The 24272-nt window shown below is 35.2% G+C and overlaps 1 long non-coding RNA gene across 4 annotated transcripts in view; it reads right to left on the bottom strand.

Moving 5' to 3' along the window:
* Positions 1 to 24272, bottom strand: part of LOC107079094 (uncharacterized) — a 124415-nt gene that overhangs the window by 98052 nt on the left and 2091 nt on the right. The window contains exon 1 of one of the 4 annotated variants that reach the window (XR_001480076.2): positions 19618 to 19871. The exons of 2 other annotated variants lie outside the window; for them this stretch is intronic. This is a non-coding gene — a long non-coding RNA (uncharacterized lncRNA). Of the gene's footprint in view, positions 1 to 19617; positions 19872 to 24272 lie in introns of those variants that run through there. One more of the 4 variants, XR_001480079.2, reaches the window with a different exon arrangement.

Below are 24272 nucleotides of genomic sequence, written 5' to 3'. Positions count from 1 at the left end.
CATTAAATTCCTTATTTAATATATAAATTCTTTAGTCTCCTTATTATTCATAACCACCTTATTCTTTCTGAGCAATGCAGGTTACACTAACCATCTGCACTGGCAGATTAAGTTAAGTAACTCTTCATTATCAAACCACAACTGGAGACACATAATTTTAATGCGATTCAGACTGTGGTTGCACAGAACAAATTCTGCTTCCCCCAACATATCACCCTGGAAGACTATTAAAGACTAACCATGTGAATACTACCTCTTCACAGAGAACCCATTGTTCACAGCAAGGTAAGTGGGAAACCTTTAGACTATAATCATTGCAGCGCACAGGATATATTGATTTAAAGAAGAGAAGAAAAATTGGAAATAAATGTTAGTTACAGAGACTGCTCCTCTAGCATGTTAGATAGAGAGTGCACAGAAGCAAACCTAATACTCATCCCTCGAAAAACAAATTAGAAAGAGTTAACAAGAAAAACACATAAACCTATTGAAGCTTCTGGGTGCATGAAAACAACCAAACCACATCTTTTTCTTTTGTAGGAAAGCACCAGAGGCAGTAAGTCAACAAATCTCTAAAGAGTAAAACAGAAAAATACACACAAACTTCTGGGAATATGCATGTGAAGTCTTTGCTGCTATCAAATATTGTGATTAGACATAGGAAAGCACATTCTGGGCCAAATGGTGCTTAGCAAACATTAATTAATCTTAGAAAATGGGCACGTATAATAGCAATCAGTTTTAATATTAAGGAACAAACTTGCGTGTTTCAGGCAAAAGGAGTTACCCAGTTAAAACTAATAGGCAAACAGTGATTAGATCATCTGTCATGAACAGCGTTTTTTCAAGGAAACAAATCCATTTTTAGGACGAAGAGCACAATACTATGAACAGTTTCTGAAAATGTAACTGTAACTGCAAAATCAATAACATTATTTTTAGACATTTAAAAAATATATATTTAATGTTTATTTCCCAAAACAGAAACCAAGAATTAATTGGCTAATGTAACACAAGTAAAACTCAAAACACACAAAGACTCAAAAGTGTCAGACTTGTTTTGTGTCTGAGATGATTTTGTAAAACAAACCTTGCAGTAGAAATAGCTCAAGAATGTTTCAAACCACAACATTATGTCTGTGTCTGAGCTTAATAAAATGGAAAAAATATATGTACTGTACTGTAAGTATTCTGTACAAACTATATATAAATATATATTTTAAGCATCCAAATCTATAATACAAACAGGTATTATAAATGATTTGTGCTGTACAGACTGTATTTTCAAGGACAGAAATGAAATCCGACGAACTGAAGCCCAGAATGAAAGCGAAATGACCAACGTCATTACAATTCGGAAGGTGGAAGTGCTGAAAATCTATGAAGTTTAGAGTAGATACTTGAAGCTGGAACACAAATGAACAGATGCATGACTTTACCTTTCCACAAGAATCAGCCTTTTTTCTTTGCTGAGAGCACTGGTGACTTTGATTACACAATTTAGGGATGAAGGATTTTTATCCTGTTGCATGAGGCAGAATGAACAGTAAAAGAGACGCTATCAGCTTCAAAGGTTTTTTTTTCTTGTTTTTTTGTACATGAAAAACAGATAAGAAATCTGTTCAAAAAACATTTTGGGAGGAAAACAAACTGAGATAATAACTCTGAGAGCACAATAGGCATGCTGATTTAAAACTGGGACTGATGGCTATCCACACGTTTTTTCACCTGGTTTTAATTGAAAACATGTAAAGCAACACACAGATGAAAATGAATGACCATTAATGGCAAAAGAAATGAAAGATGAAACAGCTAATTATGTGAAGTGTGAAATAACATGCCCGCTATATTCATTTCAGTTTGCAGTTTGGGGAGGGGGGGTAGGCACGCTGCCTCTCATTGGGGGGAATTCAATTCTGGAAAGTAGGATGAACAAACACAGATTCACTGTTAGTCACATATGGTGCCACTGTGCAAACATTTGCTGGCATGCTTCAGGTTGCTTAGCCTATGAGATCAAGTTCCAGAGGGCTTAAGGAGAATTTTAGTTTTTATTCATTTATTGAAACTGCAATATAATGGCAAAGATTGACATTACAGTTGAGAAACCCTACCTGCTGTGCTGGGAAAGTTAAATGCAAACATGTAATAATGAGCATCATACTGTGTTGAAGTGCATTTCCACTGTATTGATGTTTGCATTTATGTATGCATAGGATCCAAAGAGTGTTACTATGAAGAGTTCAGATTTAACACTAATACTTACAAGAGTGCTTTGAAAACTTCTGAGTCCGATATAGGAAGAAAGCATAAGAAAATGTTCATTTTACAGCTTCCTGATGTCTGTGATGAGTTTAGGCAGCATAGAAAGCACAAAGTCACAAAGGCCTGCATTGCACTGTTCCCTGTTTAAGGTTTTTTTAATGTTAGATTAAAACACTTATTGAAAGAAAAAAAAGAACTTCAAGGATAGCTCTGCCATCTGGTTACTGATGTTTGAAAACACCAAATTAAAGGAAATGAAGACATTTTCCGATTAAAATGAGTTAAAAGCTGCTTTTTGATTTTCAGTATCCACCATTTTTTGCTTTTACAAATATATAAACAATGAATTCAACCAAATACTGTTATATTCATATATCAGTATTTGAACTTGCACACGATTGATCTATTTTCTAAATAGAAATAGCTTTCATTAAAAATATCTCTTAGGAGAGCCAATGTTTATTCGCATTTTACAAGGAAAATTGTTTTATGGTGTTCCATGGCTGATAACATTACTGTTAATCCTTACAGAGCATTGGGGTGGAAAAGAATGAAGTAAAAGTGAGGGCAGATTAGCATATCCTAAATCCATTTACAAGCTGGCGATGTTTGCAGAAGGATTCCCATTTCACCAGTCATTATTCTATCATCAATGGTTAATTTCACAATTTTTCCCCAATTTCGCTTAAACCAGTCTGTTATATTTTGTGCAAACACTGTTCCACTGATTCAAACGAAGCCTGAGTGATTATCTGGGATTGTCACAAAAGAAAACAGCCTGTTTAATTAACATGCAGTAATGGTAACAGGAGCATGGAAATTTCATTATAAAAGGTCTTTAGAATAAAACCATTCTAACCATCTTTCTACTATAGTTGTATTTTATTACAATGTATTTATGAAACAATTATCATTATGATTTCATATGATAAATTAACAGACCTGTTTTTGAAAATAAATTTAACAAAACAAAATGAAGGAAACATAGGAGTACAACACCTCTTCTCAGATCCACGACAAAAAATTCAAACAGCAGAGGCTTAGAGGCTGGATATTCTTATTTAGAACGGGCCTTGTGTGATTTTGCAGTCAAAAGTAATCAGCTGGATCCCCAGACTGCTCTTTTTGCTGAGGCCAACAGCCAGAGAAAACATATTTCCATTTTAACGCCTTCAGATGATCAAAGCATCAGCTTAATATAATCAGCTCAAACCCATTTACCAGTGAGCCTACCGCTGTGTCTGGGGACTGCTTCCCTTCCCAGCCCTATCTATTCTGAAACAGGTGCTATAATAGTAAATTAATTAGTCTGAGAAGATGCACCTTGTTCTCCATCTTCGCAAGCCCCTTGTGGGTCACAGCCTCCAGGAAAATGCCATATGGGCTAGGTTTTCCCTGGAGAAACAATAAAGAAAACTGGCAGACCACAGTCGGCAACGAAGGCTTTTACACAACAATTAACCCTATTAGCCCTCTGGTTTCTGTGTTTTTCTTATGCGTTTTCCATTTTTGGGGGTGGGGGTGAGTGGAGTTACAACATCTCAGCACAGTGCCCATGAAAACGTTAATAGATCAAGCGACAAATTAAAATGCCAAAGAGGGCACTGACCTGGACTGTGGGGATGACACCTCTGAAGTCAGCGCCTGTCATTCATGTACATCAGGTATTCCTGGTTAAAGCTTTTACGGCTCAACCGCTGCACTCCTAGACCTCGGAATACAGCAAGTACTGTACATTTATGGAATCGGTATGAAAAGGGATTTATTTGGAATAATCACCCAAGAGTCTTTTCTGAAGCATGAGGATGTCAGTTTGCTTTGTTTCATAAGGCATGATATTGTTTGTTGTTCTATTTTTATTTTTTCTAACCTCCTGTTATGATAAAAAAAGCAGGGGCTCTCCAGAAGTCAAAGACAGTGCAGCTCCAGCCCTCTGAGGCCTGCAAAACTAATAGCTTGTAACACTGGAAAATGTGAAGGAGAATTTGACTCCAAACCCTGAAATCTGGGAGTCAGTTTGTTTTCAAAACCTTATTTACCCATGAAGGAGAGAAGAAAAGAGAAGCCCCTGGTTAATGAGGTGAAAACAGTCCTTAAAATTTATGCTTACAGGATTTTAGGATGAGTTTTAATGTAATTACTGGAGCACTGAGGGAATGTGTCAAAGGAATCTGACAGCAGCACATAGCTAGGACTTCTGCAAAAGCAAAAAAATACATACATAAATTAGGTAAAACACTAATAGAGTCTTTAAAAATGTGAGATTAGTATTTATTATTAAGGCTAACACATTTAATGCAATAAACTGATTACGATTAACTATGCATTTTCAAACTATAAAAAATGATTTTGTGCCACACAGATGTAGTGATTAATCACAGCAGTGTGGATTGTGAACTGTGCATCAGTGAATGCCAGACAGCCTCGGGTCTGGGGTGGAACCTCCTCACCAACCCTCCTGGGTCCAGGGATCAGCGTTCTGCAAATACTGGGATTTGACAGAGGCAAAACTAAGCCCTGAGCAGATGGTTCAGGATGTTCTGTTAAGACTGCAGTTGATTACTTGAAACAGAGACCCTTGTTACATCGAGAACGCTACTGAGACGGCTCTCTAGTGCTTCCTAACCTCTCACACCAGCGCAAAGCATGCAAGACATCTCGAATAAAACACATGCCCCACCCCTGACCCCCTGACATCATGAGGAAATTATTATTATAGGAACAAAAACGCATTAAAATATTTAAGGACAAGCACCCGAGGGGGATTTGTTGTCATTTGAGATACTGAAGAAGCACAGCAAATAAAAATAATGAATTTATTCACCAGCATGAAAGTGTTGACATAAGCATCCCTATAAATATACTGACTACAGACCAGAAGAGAATTTACTGTCCACTTTGAATTTACCTAAAATGGACTTAAAGTCTGATCTAGGTTCCTGTATTCAACTTTCCAAAATATTATTATTACTTAAATTATGACTGGAAAAAACAACAACATAGTATTTCATATAATAAACTTTATTTTATATAGTGCCTTTAAATGTTACGTCTCAAAGTCCTTTACAATAAAAAAGAACGCAATGAGAGGAGACAGCAGAATGATACAATTACAATAAGGGTTTGAAATACAGTATGAAAGCAAAGGAGCATACAGAACCAAACATAAAAAAAATAAAAAACAGACTGAAAAACTGCAAAACTTGAGAAGTACATTCCAGATTCAATACTACAATGTCTTTGAAGATGATATTTAGTACTGTACCACTACATTACACATTTCTAAAAAAGCTCAATGGAGGCTTGACATAGGTAAAAACAAGCTGGGCAGGTTCTTTCCCTGCTGAGTAATACAAAAGGCTGTCCAATGATATATTGCAAGATGACATGAAAATATTACATTATGACAAGGGTGCATTCAGTCTTCCAGAATAATATCCTAAGAATAATAAGGCATTTCCAGTCAACATACACCATTTACAACACTTGTTTATACAGTGTGAAAATAATTTGCTAAAGTGGAATAAAAAGTGTTTTTGAATAAGTATGTATTAACCATTAACCTCTGGATGGCTTAGTACAAAACGAAAGTCAGTCATCACCCTACTTAAAGCAACACTGAAAACACAAATATGAACATCAGTTGAGAGGGAAGGTCATTCTCTGCACGTCTATCCCTTTTTCTGCACCAATGGTGCTATGGGAGACCCAGGAATGGCATAGTACTGTCTTGCTCTGCTGTTTAGAGACCTTGTAGCAGAAGTAATGGAAAAGTCAGAAGGTTCAGATTTTTCACCCAAATTGATCATATCCAAAGTACATTTAAAACTGAGAACAGTAGGGACTGGAATAAATTACCCAGCTATGGCGATGAAGACGATACCATTACTGTCTTCAGGAAACGCCAAGAAAGCCAAAAAGTTTTCTTTTTTAATTTTTTATTTTCAGTGAGGAAATATTGAATCTAATCTGTCACATTTAAGAACAAAAGAAGCAGGTCCAGAAATGATCTGGACTCCATCCTATATCCTATGAAACAGTCAACAGAGGAAGCGTAAAAGTGGTACCAACACCAACATCAAAGCAATATGTAGATTTTTCTATTTAATACTTTAACAGTTAAAGCAATTGAGAATAAACTCCAATTTATATCAATGGCCTGTAAACATCTGTGTACAGTGTGGTATTTACTAGAGCAGTTTGTTTGAAGTACCTTATTCAAGGATATGACCACACTGGAACAAGTAATAGGTTTATTCCATGCTGAAAAGAGAAGAAAGGAAACCCAACATTTCGGCCGTGGAGCCTACTAATCACCTTCTTTTAAAAGCTCACACCTGAAGAAGGCTCCATGGCCGAAATGTTGTGTTTCCTTTTTTCTCTTTTCAGAATGGAATAAACCTATTGTTTGTTCCTTCGCAGCCTACCCATGCTGACGCAGCTCCCCACCTGAACTACTATGACCACACTGTGCCCCCTGTGCTTTGAACCCATAACCTGGCAGAGCCACTTGCTCTCTTCCCTGCTGCGCCTCAACACGAGTGCACACTGGCAGGGAAACATGAGAAATTACCCCCAAAACATTTGGGTTGAACTCATGTTGAAACGATAAACCAGCTCCTGTGCATATTCAGACCCAGTCACTGACTGGTTCTGCTTTTAAAGTTCCTCTGTTCATGCCAAACTACACACTCTTCACACACATGTAAGGTAATGTCTGCAGCATTGCTATATTTCACATGCTTACAGTACTACTGTTATGTGATTATCTTCAGAGGCAACAATGCAGACAGACGTGTGCTTCCTGTGCAAATGCCCTTTTGTGCAAACTACACGCTGCAAAACCCCTGTTATATCTAATGTCTCGTTAAAGGAGCACCACCTGGTCACCTGTCAGTGTTGTTCTCTATGGCAGTAAACCACATACTTCTTAAGATTAAAAAAATCTACACAAAATCTTATTCATGAAAGACCCTTTTTTCAGTCTATGCTCAAGACTCATGAAATACAAAATCTCATGGAAACATGCTTTTACATTTTTTTTATTTTTGCTCTTGAAAAGTAAAAAATGATTTTTTAAAAATCTAATAAATCCTGATCAAATTCTAAAAAATAATTTTATGGTTTATGAACATTTTAAAGCACTTATTTTTTTAGTCTAGGTTTGTCCATAATCAATTTTCTTCTTGGAAGCACAAATTAATTGCTTCAAATGATAGGCTTCCATCAATACATCCTTGAACTTAAAAAGCTTGGTGCAGCTTTTTTTTCTTTTATTCAATCAAATCATCTCCACAATTTCCCTCCTTTGCTAAGATACTACGTTTAAAGCCTTTGTATTTCAATATTAAGAATAAGATGTAGCACCAAATTCTAATGGAAGTGCTAACATTTAAGAACCAGGCTGATGGCTTCCATTATGCTTAATAACGTTTGAAGATTACTGAGCAAAGTTCCAGATTTCAAAAGGGAGAAATGAATCTCTTGCTTTTAAATTAGGCTCTTAGCTAGAGTATCCTCTGCATCAGCAATTTCTGTCTACAGGTAGTTACCCCACAAACACTTTATTTACTGGTTGCACTGTCCCTCACCCCAAAATTTTAAATAAAGCTTTCATGTTTTATCTGCAGCTATATACACGTAAATCACAATAAAAATAACTGAGAAATAATGCCTGTGCAAATGTTCAGAAAAGTATGTTATAAAATAATCACTCACTTAAAAAATAAATTCATAAGATTCCATTTATTATTATTCATTTATTGTTGTTGTCCCCATCACTGTTTTCATCACATTACTGTTTTGTTGCTGTTTAAGTAACATTTTTAAGGAGAAAGTCAGTTTTTACCTCTCAACCATAAGTCTGCTGGGGCTGAAACTGACTAAAATACAACTAGTGTTCAAATCTAAAAACAAAAAAAATAATAATTTTGAAACAGAAATACAGGGAATGTTCAAAGGCTTAAAATATCAATAATTATTTTCAAGGCTTTAAAATACACAAACCTAAATATTTATCACTTAAAGCCTCAGAATCTATATAAATTAAAATTTATATTATGATGGTGATAATGATGATGACAAAAATACCAACAGAAGTCAACATCCGGCTCATTATTTTCGAGTACTTAAAGACAGAATTTTAGTTTTAGCTGTATTATGTTAAACATTTTTCTTTTTCAATGGCCTTCATAACAGACAGTTTTACATGTCTCAAGTAAACTGTTGGAAGTGAGAAAAAAACCTTGAAAAACTGTACTTAATCACACATAATCAACAGTTAATACTTAATGTTGTAGTTAATAAAATACAAAACAAAGGAAATGTTTGAAAAAAGTCAAAGGAAAAGGCTTGTGCAAGATGATGTGTGCTATCTATTGAAAACCTGGAACAAAGTATTACAGAGACCAGTTAGCAACATAGATAAGAGATGGAAATTGCCACTGGAACAAATTAGGGTTATTCAGTGTCCTGATAAGCACTTATTTGCTTTTCCCCATAATGCTCTCCCACACTTTATAAATTATCATTTAATTATACTGACAAGTGGCAATTGTCAAATAAGGATCAAGAAAGCACAGACCCTTAGGCTTCTTATGATAAAATCTGCGTTGCTTCACACACAAGCAAAGATTCTCTTTATGTTTTCAATGTATCCCAGCCACCTCACACAGACACACACCTAACACACTGATGACAATAAAATCACGGTAAAATGGTTTGTTTTATGGTGTAAGTGAAACTACAGAAAAGCAATAGGACAGAAGTTAGTATCTTGTTGTCTAAAATAATATAAATACATAATCTCTATATATGTACAAATTAATGTGCTTAATAAATCTGGCCAAAGCTTTCCTAAAAAAAATTAGACACATTCATACATTTTGTCTCCTCCATTCAAGTGTAAGCAAATTTTGATTTCTCCTCCTGACTTTTGAAATGCAAAACGAATGACTGAAATCCTAGTTATCTGATTATCTAGAGATCATGAGAACTAGTAAACAGGCAATTTCAAAATTGTTGTCATCTCTATAGTGTTCAACACCCTATGTAATGTTTAAAGGTAAACATACTATACCATGCTTATTCCTTAGGTTTGTACTGACAAGTCTCATACACCACAAGAGATAGGAAAATAAGTTGGAGTAAAAGCAAAGCTCTAACCATGAACATTCATGTAACGAACAGATCAATATTATGTACAATTAATTTTGGAATTGTAGGAATACTGCAAATACTAAAGCTTGCTGAGTAACAAAACATTACAAAGGTGACAAAAATATGTTTTCTTACATAATGCCCTGCCCCATTAAATAATTGTTAAGTGAGCTATCCCCGTTGAGATTTCATAGCTAATGCTTTCAAAGGGAAAGAGTTTGAAAGGCGATTTTCTAAAAAAGCCTTATTCTTCTAGCTGGATGCCTTTTATCATACGATTTTTCAGTGAAAATCCTATCTGATTAACCCTGCCCTTCCCCCAACTCCAAACTCTATTACAGCACATCACTTTTGCTCCCCTTCGTTAGTAAATAAAGTGTACATGCATACAGTCGAGTCTGAAAGAGCCAATCTGACGACTGACCTATCCCAAACAATAGGCTCTCTATAATGAAAGGGATTGCTGGGATTAGTGTGCATCGATGAGGTAATCAAAGATGCATTTTTTGTGACCGTTGCTCTCACATCCTACAGTGAGTGAGCCCCTGGGCTCTGCTTCCAGGAAGTGCACAAAGGCCACATAGTCTTTAAATTTACATTATAAATAAATGCAATGTTTAACAAGCATCAGTAATAGAAAGTACTGATTCACAAGCCTGCCCAAACATTTTTTTAAAATTCCTCAATATGTGTTCACACTGTTTTTCTTAATTTGATTCATTTTATTATTTATTGGATACAGTTTACACATTTATTATATATTGCTCATTCATTACCATTTATTTGTACCTCAAAGATTGCTTAATTGAAATATGTGAAATGAATATACTGGTTGTACTTGCCAAAAAAATCTATAAATGTTAAACTATAAATGTATCAGTTTTTTAGTGACCTTCTTCTGGTAAGTGCCTTTCATTTTTAACAGGCATGTCTTGGAATTATTTGGTCCAAATAACAAGCCATGGCAAAAAGGCATATCCTGGAAAAAAAAATAGATATATTAAAATAATAAAATATTCTACTGTACAAGAAAGTGGGGATATGGGCAGTGCATTGATTGTTTTACAATCTAATTTTAATGTTCTGTAGAGTAAAAATATAAAAACAAACAAGACAAGTTAACCTATGATTTAAACATAGGTTAATGAATGGATATCTTATCATTGAAATTCATGGCTGTTTTTAGTGTAAGAAAATAATAAAAATGCTGGATAAAGTCTCAGTTACAAACTATTTACAATATGCTGTGATAGTGTTTTAATGCAGAGTGAAGGCCACATTGGAAGTTCCACCCTGTTTGATGTAGGAGATGAATCTTTCCTGCTCTCAGCAGGAGCACTCAGAGCCGCAGATCCGTGTACACTGTAGACTAGTGTTTTGATGCCATCTGTTGGAATAATTGCTCAGTTTATCCTGAAGAAATTTGCACTGACAGGATGCTGGAAAGCAGACATTACTTTATATCTTTCTTTCCTTACATAACCTTCAGCAAAGTAACAGACAGAAACTAATCACTTGTATAAGTGATTCTGCATAGAGCATATGAACATATGAAATGAATTAAATAATGTATGGATGAAGAATATTATATACAGCAAAACTCTTAACTACATTTATCCGTTCCACGAAATGATCCTAAGAGATGCACAAAATTATTAATTTCATATGTAGTTTATCCACTTAAATCATTTTTGAAGTACCACTGGTGAATAGTAATTTAATAAAATGCAATTGTAAATATTTGTAATTAAAAATTATAAAACATTTTTATTAAAAATGTATCTAAATACATTTCCATTCACAATGAACCATAGAAGTCCTCAGTCCATGTAGACATTTCTGTGGTGATACCAGAAAGAGAGAGAGAGAGACCTACAGTACAAGTGATGGCATATTCCTAGTCATAAGAACATTTTACCAACATGTTGTAATGAATTTGTATTAGAATAAATAGACACTTTTAATTAAATAAAATAAAACACATTGATATGTATGTCCATTTATAAAAGCCATGCATGATTCATCCAAAGTGTTTGATCAAAATGGGTAATCTCATTCTACTTTCTTAATGTTCTGCTTTCTGTTGATATACTGCAGGGGGCGCCGCATACATAGAAAACACATGCTACCCACAGTCCATTACTTCATAATTTTTCTTTTTAACTGCACTTTTAATTCCTGCCTTGATGAGATCAACTTTTAACCTACAGCAATTCAATTTTCAGCCATGCTTTCATGCTGTGGGATCCTTTAAGAAAGAACAGATTAAATTATTAGGTCAGGAGCAGCCTAATGAGCCGGACAGGCCAAACAGACTCCTCTTGCATGGACAGCGTCTTATTTTTCTTATGTATGAGGTGCACAATAACAGCAACAGAATAGTTTTTTTCTTATTTACTGAAAGTTTGCAATATATTTTTAAAGAAATTTCCAAACCACTCCCAATGATCTAATTATTGATTCCCAAACAACTTACAATTATGTAATTCATATGACAGTTAAAATACAATTTCATAAATAAATCAAAGAGATATTTTCACCTTAATTCTGAACAAATGTGCTTGAGAGTGCATTATCGTTTTTGGCAAAAAGGTTTGATTTAGTTTATCCAGAATGGAACAATATGAAACAATGTAAAATAAAAAAGCCTGCAATAGATTTCTGTATGTAAATATAGTACCCATTGTTCTTAGTTTGTAACCGTGAGCAACAGGAGACAGTTGTGTCTCAATGATTTATGCCTAAAGCAGAAGTAGGATAATTACTCCTGCGCTTCACAATGCAGAAATATGGGGAAGTAAACACATTGGAAATGTACTCCCAAATGGAAAGAAATTTTAAGACCCCTGAGAATTATTTGCAGACCACAGTGCAAACGACAGAAAGTTTCTTCTCAGCATCAATTCCAAGTCCCCTCCACTAGTCATGATAAAGAGGCAACAGGTTCATTTAAAATTGACTGGAAGGTGACTTTCAGACATGTTGCCTTTTTCCTGCTTTTTCTTATTGATCCGCTGAGGGTGTCATTAAGCCTCAATCAGTAGAGGCTTGGAGGTTTACTGCAATCGCTGATATAGATGTGACATTAATCAACAGAAAAAAGTGATGTGAAAATGGTTAAAGAATGGCTTGTCTCCAAAATCTGTCATGAATGCTGGAGGAAAAAACTGTTTGTCCAAATGATTAAAATATACTGTGATCATAAATCCTATACTAATGAGTTCACTCTCTCCAATACATCAGAAATTGTTTAACTGCACTTATTCAACAACATTCTTCCTGGTTTTAATATTTAGCCCTGTATTTTCATATGCTGGATTAATTATTTGTAATAAACTTCTCTCCACAAATCTGGTATGATAAATTTTAGTCATGTGTTATACCCTTTCATATGTAATTTGAGTAATGACAACCCTTAGACAGCAAAAATAATTTGTATTTAGTTTTTTTCCGTGTGAGTTTTAGATTTCATTAAAACTCCTATTTCCTTCCAAGAAATAGGTATGTTTTATCCTCCATCAACACTTGTCGACACTTTTGCAAGAATTGATCTGACAAGATAAATCAACAGGACAAATACATCACTGTCTAAAGAACCTTTAAACTTCAGGATGTGTCATGAGAGCTTAAGCATAAAATAAAATGCAAAGGTCTGAAGTAAAAATCTGTCATAGCTACGGAATAATGTGCAGTACAGGTTGCAATTATATGCAAAACAACAGATGAAGACCATTTCAAATACAATAGTTTTTTAGGCATCATCTGTCCTAGAAGTTTAATTGTTTTCAAAAGTACAGCAAACAAAAGCAGATTGGAAAAATGGACAATAGAAAAGCTTTAATATTCTGTACATTCAAATATGTACCTTTTTATATGACCCTAACAGTTAAAGCAGTCAAACCTTCATCTAAAATGTAACTTTTCATAAACTTAAACATTTCAATAATGTTTCTAAAGACACAAAAGAAAGTTAATTTTTTTATATCATTCTAACATAGTAACAAGGAATATAGCCATAAAACGAAATAAATAAAAACAAATATTATAAAAAAACATATTCTGTCTGTGATAGTGGAGTTATTTATCAATACAGTGTAGCTAAACCAAACACTTTTCCAAGTGATTCATTAAGCGACCTGTCAGCATATTGAATTTCTCAAGCTGCTTTTGGAAGCTGCAATCCATAGAAAAAAACAACTGTAATTATTTTTTCACTCAGACATGCATCTGAGAGCAAAGAGTAAATCAGATAAAGAAGGGAGAGGCTATTCAACCCAGCCTTGATTCACTCTCTGAGGCTTTAGAAAGGGTGGCAAAATCAATACAAACTAATATTAACTTCACATTTAAGGTACCACTATGAATGGCTCTCCAAAATATTGAGACACATCCAAGTACATTTCAGCAGAGCTGATATTTATCAGAAGTCATTTGCCCTCAAACAGATGGCTTCTTTCATTGTGCTCCTGTCACAAATGACTCAGATTTATGACAGACAATTACAGCGTCTGCAGTTAGCTGCCTTATAATCAGCACTATTATTTAAAGATTGGAGCAATAAATTGACTTCTGCTACTGTTTATCAGATATCAGACATTTCTGACAAATTTTCTTTTGCTTTCGTCTCTCAGTATGGTGCAGCCACTAGCTCTTAATGGTTTGGCAGCACAACCTCTTTCAGAAAAAAAATTCTTCTGAACATTACAAGACAAGCGAAAGCACCCAATTATTTGTGAGTGATGCCTTCCCATTTGGAGCTGTCTGCTGCACATACCTTCTCAATCCATTCTGGGTTTCTCTAAATAATAGCTTTCAATGTTTCAGATAACAACGTTAGTCAATCTTAACATGCAAAGACCGCAGAAACGACTGCAATCATTTATGAACTTTTAACATTAAACTGCAGTTAAAATAAACGGCTACATCTTTTCTAAAAATTTAGAAGCTTGGATTGATACGCACTAAAATATGTATTTTTATTTATTTGAAAAAGAATGAGTGCTTATAGGGCTGACAATAAAAAAGCAAATAAAATTGTAATGGAAAGGAGGAACGAATTTACAAGAAGGAAGGAAGGTGACTCAAGTTTAACCAGGCTGTATAATACCATTTTGCATTTTAAAGATAAGTGAGAATATACAGTACAGCATACCCTCCAAGTTTTAATCCTACGGTCGGTCACATGCACTGATCATCTTTCCACAGCCAGAAGTAAAAACTGATTAAAACCATGGATTTATTTTTTTCATAGGACACACCAATTACAGTGAAGTGAAAAGATTTTTCCCATTTGAATCCAGAAACCTGCTTGTCAGGAAAATGCTGTAGTAGTGTCAAATCAATAAGCACAGCTTGCTCTGTGTTTTTACATTCTCTGCACTTTACGCACCAAGATGCAGAAACTGGTTGCAATACCTCACATAAACTAATAGCTGTCCAAAGTAATACTTTAGCTCCTATAAGCATAAAATGCACCATATCTGTCATGGCTTTGACATCCATCACACACAGTAGGTAAATTCTGGACACTGTTTTCCTTGGGATAGAAATATGCAATAGCCTTTGCAAAATGCTCACCATGTAATGTATCCTCCTGTGAAAAAATAAATATGTTTTTCACTGTATGCCCAATAAATAAAAACAATTTGTCTATTAGAATTCTGAACAGCCTTCTCTCACTCGTAAGTGTTCTTATGTTCTTTTACAGGACATGTTTTACATGTTTACATGTTTTAACAAATCCTATGTAGCAGACCTCCTCTTTCATTATCTAATATAATGGACTAAAGATGTGAATAAAACATCCCTTATTTCACTGCTGCTTCACTGCAGGACAGCAGATACAAAGTTTCAATCACCCTACAATCTCCTGTGAAAATGATTACATTCATATAATTGTGGCATTCTCATTTTATTTAAAATGTTTAATAATGATATAAGCCATTACATTCAACCCTATTTCCTTACATTATTTTATTGAGTTAAAAATAAATAAATATGTAAATTTTAAAAAAATCTTGCAGTGTAAAATAACAATAACAGCAAATGTTCTTCAAGCATGTTTTCTTGTAATAATGGCGCTGTCGAAGAACTGTTTCAAAATAAGGTGTGATTTAATCTACCAGACCACACACAGAGAAATTTGCTTTGTTCACACAAGAAGCAGATTTTATTTTTTGAATAAGATCTTCTCTTTAATTTTTACGCATGCCAAATTAAAAACCGAATTTTATTTGATTTTTGTTTCAAACCTCATTAGAAGCAAAGCAATCTTGAATAATAATACATGCAAAAAATAAAGGCATTGTGAAGGATGTACAGCAATATTCTTGTGTAACTTAGATGCAATGTACAATAACCCTTCCAGCCTTCACATGTCATGTTTAACACACAAGACTTTTGAAGTGGACTTAAAAATGACCTGAGCAATCTGTTATATTTTAAGAAGGGAACTATTTCTGCCCATGATAATCATCCTACATCTGCAACAATGAATAAAATGCAGATCAAGTCAGAACAGGTCCGGAGAATGAAAGTGAAATACCAGTGTATTGAGTTACGTGAGACTATCCTTGCTGTGTGCCTTAAAAAGGCAACTCAAGCGCAGTGACAGTCGGGCTCTTCAAACATGTGCTCCAGATTCTATAAAGCAGATGCTGAATCAAAGACTAGGCACTTACACCTCACCTTGTCTACCCTTTCTCTCAGTCTAGGCCCACTCCAATATCCTAAGTCTGGAACCACTGATACAGAACATAGGGGTGATGAAGAATCACACACAGGTATCACACACCCCTTCTTTATGCCTTCCCTTTGAGGAATATCACCCACTCTAGTCCTGTTCTGCAGTCTTAAATATCTGTCACATGTTTTTATTGTTCTCCAGATCTGATTAGTAACTGATGCAGCAGGAACCAGTACACTGGTGCTTCACAACTTCACAGAGTGGTTACATAGTGTCACAGATGACTGTGCTGGAAACATGCACAACATATAATGTTCTGTAGGTACAGCCAAAGGCTGCTATCAGAGGAAGATTGAGGTGTTAATTCTCAAGTGTCTCATAGACACCCTGTAATATCTCTTTAAGACCCATAATTTACATTTTAAGATTCAGATGGGCCTGACTTTGGAGGGTCTTTGGTGATATTAATTGCAGCTTTTGAGGTGCAGAAGGGGTGGCTAAGTTATGTCAGGTTAGGTCTACTTTCATGGGGCTTTTCCATAAACCATTTTAATTTGGTGTATTAAGGCAAGTAGGTGCTTAAGAATTCATTCCAAGCCTTTAAGAAGACCAAGTAGCATTAAATCAGGCCTATATTATGTGCTGATTTCTTAAGCAGGGCACATAAGAATTACAACAGTTTTCCTACTCCCAAATAGATGGCACTAACTCATTGTTAGTATAGATGGCTCCATACTGAGCCAATATATTTTGAAGATGATAGCTAAATAATCAGTATTTCGACAGTAGTGGAATTATTGTCCATGACTTAACTGTTTATAAAAATATAAACATATTTCTTGAAAGAAAAGGTTTGGAGCTAGAATAATTTTTTTCATTATTGTCATCAAAGTAATATAAAGCAGGAATGTTAATTATTCAGCATCTGAATCAAATAAATGACATCTGAATGAATACTAAATAGAAATACTAACCAAGATTAGACCATGATAATAAAACGTTACATTCATATGACATTTCAGTTTATGGATTGAATGTCCAAGCATGTAGGCAAATGCCACTTTTAATAGAAGGAACAAGAATTCACTAAAATATTTTATAAGTGCAACAAATTGTATATATACCAGGTGTTAAAACTTAAGTTACATATTGTTTCACATATCAGCAGGCTATCCAAGCAAAGTGAGGTTAAGTGCTTGGTGTGTCAGGCTGAGGAGGGTCAGGTGCAGAAGCACACTTTTAGCCCTCTGAGCCAGTAATCGTGGCTCCAGAAGGCACCCATTTGAAGGCTGACTGATCACAGCCTGCCAGCCACAAGTTCAATAGGCTGTAATTGTTGGTCACCAGCTCAGCACTCTCCCTCTGTCACCCCCAATTTAACACTCAATTTAGTCATTTTGATTACACACCACTAACAGATGTTTCAATTAATCCAGTTTAATAGCCATGGCTTCCCAGTTCTCCCAGTTTTCCTATTTCAAATATTTGTCAGACTCTTATGGAAATCACTTGTTAAAATACTTCTTAACCTCCTGGTTCCCTGACTTAACCATGAAAGAATTATATGTGAAGTTTTACTAGACGTGAACTCAGCATGTAACCTAACTATCAAGTGAAGTGATTATTTCACAAATCTCCTGCATTTGAGACTAAATAAGATATTTACACATGTATTGACACCAATGGCACTAGAAACACTCAGACGCTTTTATCAGAAAGACTGATTACTGTGTCACTCTCACTCATTAGCATGTGTTTTGGATTCACACGTGGAGACAGCTAGAACGCACTGAACAAAAGGCACCTTTAAGAGTACATCTCTACAATTGCTCATGAAAATACCAAAGGCATAGCTGTCTTCCTTTCTATTGAATAAAACAGTGTATTCAATGTAAACAATTCATATCCCAACCTTTTTAACGTACAACAAAATAGTATATACTGTAGGTGTGTATCATGTATCAGACCAACTAACCAACATAATGATTCTTAATAATATTTCTTAAGGATGTAAATAAAATGGAGTTGTATGTTAAGGGCTGCATATGTATGTCTAACTTTAGAACGACCAGATCGTTGTTGTACAGTATATGGAAACACATTCAGCACTGCACTATGGCTGTCTTGTCATCTTTTATCTTGACATTGGATGGCAGCAGCGAGTTCAAGATGCCTCAATTTACCTTATTTTTGTTTTTATGCAAACTGACAAATGAAATTACTGAACATTGCGCTGCTTTTATCTTCAGGGATCTGTGCTGTTTTATTTCTTAAAATGTAAAATATTATAATTATAAGGCTAAAAATGACTCTGTTGAAAATCTACATTTTATAGGGTAGGCTTAAAAATGTAAATGAAAATTCTGAATAGCGAAGCCACATGTAAATTAACCATTAACTGCACACTGTACTATAGACAGTGAGAGAAAACTGAATAGAACATCTTCTACTATATCAACTTAAAATTTATTCATTTTTTACACAATGACCGTTCTTTTAAAACGTTTCAGATTGCACCTATTTCATAGAATGTCTCATTTTATTTTTAAAGGCAAATATGTTGGTCTCACGTGATTTAAATATGTATATTACAACCACCAGAAAAGCACATTACTTTGAATTACATAGCTCCTGGTTTAATTGTTAATTTTATTTGTGCACTTAAATCACTTGAAACAATAGTGTACCAGTATCCATAGAATTCAATTGCTCAGTTAAAGCCTCCTTCCGCAAAACATAAAACCATGGGTTTCTGGTTGCCTCAGGCGTCTCCTCCTTTTTCTGTTTTCTTATTTTCTCAGAGTTATTCTGAATAAGAGGAAGGATGCTGCATCCATGATACAATGCATACTAGAATATTTTTTTCTGAAAATAAACTTTATTAATTGTTTTTAGCTAAAATTTAAACAAGGTGTAATCATGTGAATGTAACCAACTTTTTCAAATGAAGCATAACGTCTGAGGCTGGACTTTTTACAAATGAACCTCTAACAGAAAGTATATTTTTTAAATAAATATGATTTTAATGATTCTGCAGAATATTAAGGAGATCATGAAACTTTACTGTTATTTTATTTTTTACTTCTGTACAATGTGTGAACACTAAAGGGTATCACAACACCCTTACCATTCCATGGACTAACACCACACCTTTGATTGGTTTTCAGAAATCTTGTCAATTTAAATGTCATTAAAAAGCTTTTAATACAGCATTGGAGCTACTAACATCATGGTGATGCCCACTTTGTCAGCTGGCAGGGGGGAAAGCACAATTACCCCTCCTGTTTGTTCAGCACCTTGGAATTCTTTGAGATGAAAAGCACTACATAAATTTAAAGGAATTATTAAAATTATTATTAATGGAGTGTGCATAATTACTAATTACTAACTATAATTACTAACAACATATTTATTACATTTTAGTTACTAAGAGAATACTTTTCATTGTGTCAATGCATCAGAGATAACAAATCCTGAAACAAGTGGGGAACAAGAGCACGGAAACTCACGTGTAACTGGGTATTCCACTGCCACAGCCAGGAGCAAGGAAGCACAAGTGAAAAGAAAGGAGAATTTGCAGCGCAACAAAAGACAGCAGAAGCCTCCGCTGTCTACAGACTCCTCATGTTCTGCGAAGTAGGAAAAGAATCCTCAAATCCAGGCGTTTTTTCCCCATCTTTCACAGGCTACTGAAGAGAAGCGAGCAACAAACAACATGGACTCCTGAGCTATTGGAGCTTCTGTGTTCAAACTGTTTCTGTCTCAAATCTTTCTCTCCAAATTCAGATGGATCTCAGTTCTCCTCACAAAACAAACACACAGGTTTTTCAACACTGTAACCCTGAGTCAGGCCTGCCTTTGAAAAGCTTTCTACCCCGCAACACAGAGTGCTTTCATTATCTTCACAGTCCCAGCAAGGCCCAGCTTTAAAAGCTACTGATTTCTTTTTTCCTTTAGCCTCCCTCACAAAGGAAGGGCATTTTGTAAATTACTTGCTCGTTTCAGATCAACAAAAGGTACTTTCATTGAAAACCCCATTTGATTTTGCTCAAATTTGATTACAAGGATTGAAAAAGGGAAAGAAGAAAAAAAGAAATAAAAAAACCCAGATGGCGTTTTCATTCAGCTTGCTGAATGAGCTTTATCTGGGCCTTTTTAAACTATAGCAATGCACAAGCATTTCAGCTAACTTAAAAAAAAACACGACCAAAACTATTGGTTTGTCATTTCTCATACAGCTGCCATTGGGAACTCAAAGAAAGAGATTGTATCTCCCCTCAAAGCATCACATGTCTGGATCAAAATAATGGAGATTAGGTATTTTATTATGAATTACAGTCAGATATAGGGTAGGCTGTCATGCTAATAGCAACCTGCTCATAGACTTCAATACAAGCTATTCACTGTCCTCGACAATAGCCCAATGGGCTATATATTGAACTTGTGCTTCAGGCCTGATCAATTTTCTATCATCAAGGCAGGAGACGACTAACAAAGAAACTCACACACATTTGACCTTTAAACTACCCCATCAAAAAAAAAACAATTCTAGCTAAGCTCATTCTCTGCGACAAAATTCATTCTGTGGGGAATGAACTGGACATAGAAGAGACACAGGCTTTGGTGTCTTGTTCACAGGGCATTTCAGCTTCTTGTTTTCTGCTCCAGGTAATTTCAGGGCACTTACAGGCAAAAAGCAGAGACAAACAAACAGTCTTAAAAACCTGAACAAGATAATCCTGGTGCCAGATCATCCTGGTCTTGATCTCATTAACAGAGTACCACAACATTTTATGCTCAAAAAATGATGTTGGACTAATCCTGAAATAGTTTTTCCCAATATGAATATATTGTAGTATTGGTTAGACAGCTATTGAAGTTTTTTTAAATATTTGTTCAGTTATATTTTTTCCCGTTTTCAGCCAGTTGCTAATGGGGTTTAAAGTAGGATTGGAATGATAACCCCTTCACTGCTCATGACCTGCTGAACCCAATTCAAAGATGCCCACACTGCTACAGGATCTGAGAGACAGGGGGGTAACCTTCCAGAATCAGAGTGAAATACTGCAGATTAGGGGAAACCTACAGCAACAGCATTTGGTATTATGGGTTCCTCTGCCAAAGTTCACACTTCCTTCGAAAGGATTTTATTCAGAAATAAACTTTAATTTAGAAGCTAACTTACATGAAGTCTTGAAACTGACATAACTTGCCATTTGCAGATGTTCACGAGTGCCAGTGCAAAAGTTGAGCAGATGAACATAGGGAAAGTATGGCTTGTTATATAACATTATTCTATTCTGGCCATGAACATTAGGAGGACAAGGCACCCTGTGAAAGTGACATAAATGTTTCTGATAGAGAACTATGTTGTTGTGTTCAATTTTAACACCAAAGCAATGTTGGAGAACAGGAACATCATGTGTTACAGTAAAGCAACTTTTTAAATGTTGTAATAGAGATATATAAAAACTGACAGATCCACAGATCCACAGATATATAGATTATGTACAGTATAACAGAACATAAGACACTCTTCATTTAACTATAACTAAATCCAACTACACAAGAAATTATTCTCGAAACAAAAGTCACAGGTGGTTTCGTAGTCTGACAAGACATGCCTGGTCTCATCACAGGACCAGTGGTGACATCAGCCTGTGAAACTAGTCCTCAGAGAACTGCCATTTGTTTAGTGCTATTTCAGCATTTTACTTTGTATAATGAAATAACTGCTGGGGTATAATGTGGGCAGCTGAGCGGCAGGATACAATTTTTTCAAATTTAGCAGTCTTTTACTGAACACTTTAATCATTTGGAAGGACACAAGATTGAAATACAGAATTACTTTAAAATGAATCATCAGTCTATTCATCTTGCACAGACTGAATTCAGATTCTAGCATGTATGCAGGAAACAGTCGCTGTGCAAATGAAATGAACAATTTTCAGTTGTTCATCAGGAGATTGTACTGGAATCCATACTCAAATTTATTCAAGCTTTTATAAGTCTAGAAAATTATTGACAGAAATATTGTGAATAAAACCAATGAATAAATGACTTCAGCTTAATCTTCTTTTAATATACTTTTATGAGTAAACTCATCTGCAGAGACTAATCTTGCCCTGGTACTTACAGTACTGTTTTGTTTTTGTGTAGCAATCCTGTTGAGTTTCTTTATTCTAATTTTATTTATTTGAGTGTATTTATCATATCTATGGTTTCTTTGCCTATCCGTACATTAACAGAAAAACATTTCTGTCTTTTGTACTGTACATGTAATGTAAAATTTTGTATACATTGAGAGCTCTCTTGTCTAAGGGGTCTGCAAAAATAATAAATAAATGCCAACAAGGAAGCAACAATCCATACTTTCAGAACACTGTTTTAACTATCCCTGCAAAATGCAGTCTCTGCTTCCACCTTAAAAACAATCCTTTATACATGGGTTCAAAAATTAATTTGACATTTCAGTTAAAGTCTTCTATCCCACATTATATTCCAAAGGCTTTAATCAATCTTTCCCCTGTGTCACACAAGCTGTAATGATCATTAATCAAAATTAAATAAAGTTTAAGTCATTTCAATATAAACTGTTGATAGGAAGATCTCCTATTATATGTATATATGTAATTTCCTCACATTCCAAATAGACCACTTTATCTGCTCATTTGATAAATTTAGCAGCACTGGTTAAATGTAGATCTGGGCACCAATTCGATTCTCTTTTCTCTTTTTCCAACACTGCTATCTTTGGGAAAAGAAAAAACATATTCAGTGCAATGTTAGATTTATGCGCGTTCACCAAAAATGGGCCCGTCTCACAGCCTCTCCCTAGCAGAGACCTTAAGAGAAGCTTGGGAGTTGGGCTAATTAAATCCTTCCACAACCTCTTTCAGATCACATCTACATGTCAGCATATACAGTATACAAACTCAAATCCCACAAACAGCTGGATCAATGCACCCTAAAGCCAGGAATGCTACAGTGGATAATATAACTATGTTCAATGAGTTTGAAACCATCATAATGAATGTATTTATAGTAACAAAGGTGTTGAGGTCTTGTACTTATATTGTAGAGCATTTTCTTCCAACCCTTGACTTTCACAGTGCAAGTTTAGGAAAACGGATGTAAGATTTAAACATTGGAAAATATGAATTGTCAAATATATATATATAATCAATTCCTGCACTCAGTTGCAAGTGTATAGATTCCTGGTCCTATTAGGAAATAATGATACTGTTCAAAATGTTTATTTTTATTGTATCATTCAAAATTTATTTGAGAGAGCCCTTTTCCCATTAGAAACCTTACTAGAAACTTGACGTGGCGTTACTTTCCTAGTTTGTGGCCATTGCTGTGCAGTGCTGCTCAGGGCCCTGCAGTGCTGCTGGGCTCCCAGCAGAGAGATTGGGGTTAGTAGCTCCGGCTGTGGGGTTTCAGAACCTAATGTTTCAGTCTGCAATTTTCAGGACCCCACAAAATAAATCTTCCTTTTTCCCAAGGACAGCACAGTGGTAAGAGTGTTCAGTGCTCAGTCTTCAGCTGACAAAGTCATGCTTATTTTGAAAGGAATCACAGACGTCATCGACCTGGTGGCTGGGCTGAGCGTATTTTTAAAGAACTAAATGCCTCCTAAAAACACAGAGAAGGCCTGATGTACAGTCAGCCGTTTTGTTCTTCACTGTCACTTGGCTGCTTAATCTCATATTATCATTACAATTACAAACATTTGTATACATTTTTGCAAACATCATCTGTGGTGTGATGCTGCTTGCTCAGCAAAGCCCCTTATAGTTAACCTGCCTCTCTCATTACCAGCCTAACACACAGCACAGAACACAGAACTTGTGTCTTGTATTTATGGCCATATCACTTTTCCAGACAGCAACAGTGTAATTAATTGTTCAGATCTCAATAAACAGTCCATGTTGTGCTGTGCTCCATTACAAAGAAACTCTAAAATAAAATTCAGGGTCTTCTAACATCATCGTCAATAGCACTAATATACCTTATTTTCTTTCTGAGTATTTTCCAAATATTTCTTCATTATTACTATTCTGTAATGGCCATGTCAAGTGACATTTTACCAATGAAAAGGTGGTATTTAAACAAGATTTAAATTCAATAATTAACAATTGCGGGTCTTAATATATCATCC

The sequence above is a fragment of the Lepisosteus oculatus genome, chromosome 13, assembly GCF_040954835.1.
Source record: "Lepisosteus oculatus isolate fLepOcu1 chromosome 13, fLepOcu1.hap2, whole genome shotgun sequence".
In the NCBI taxonomy this organism is placed as follows: domain Eukaryota; kingdom Metazoa; phylum Chordata; class Actinopteri; order Semionotiformes; family Lepisosteidae; genus Lepisosteus; species Lepisosteus oculatus.
The sequence above is the reverse complement of the archived record's forward strand: the minus strand, read 5'-3'. Positions and strand labels throughout refer to the sequence as shown.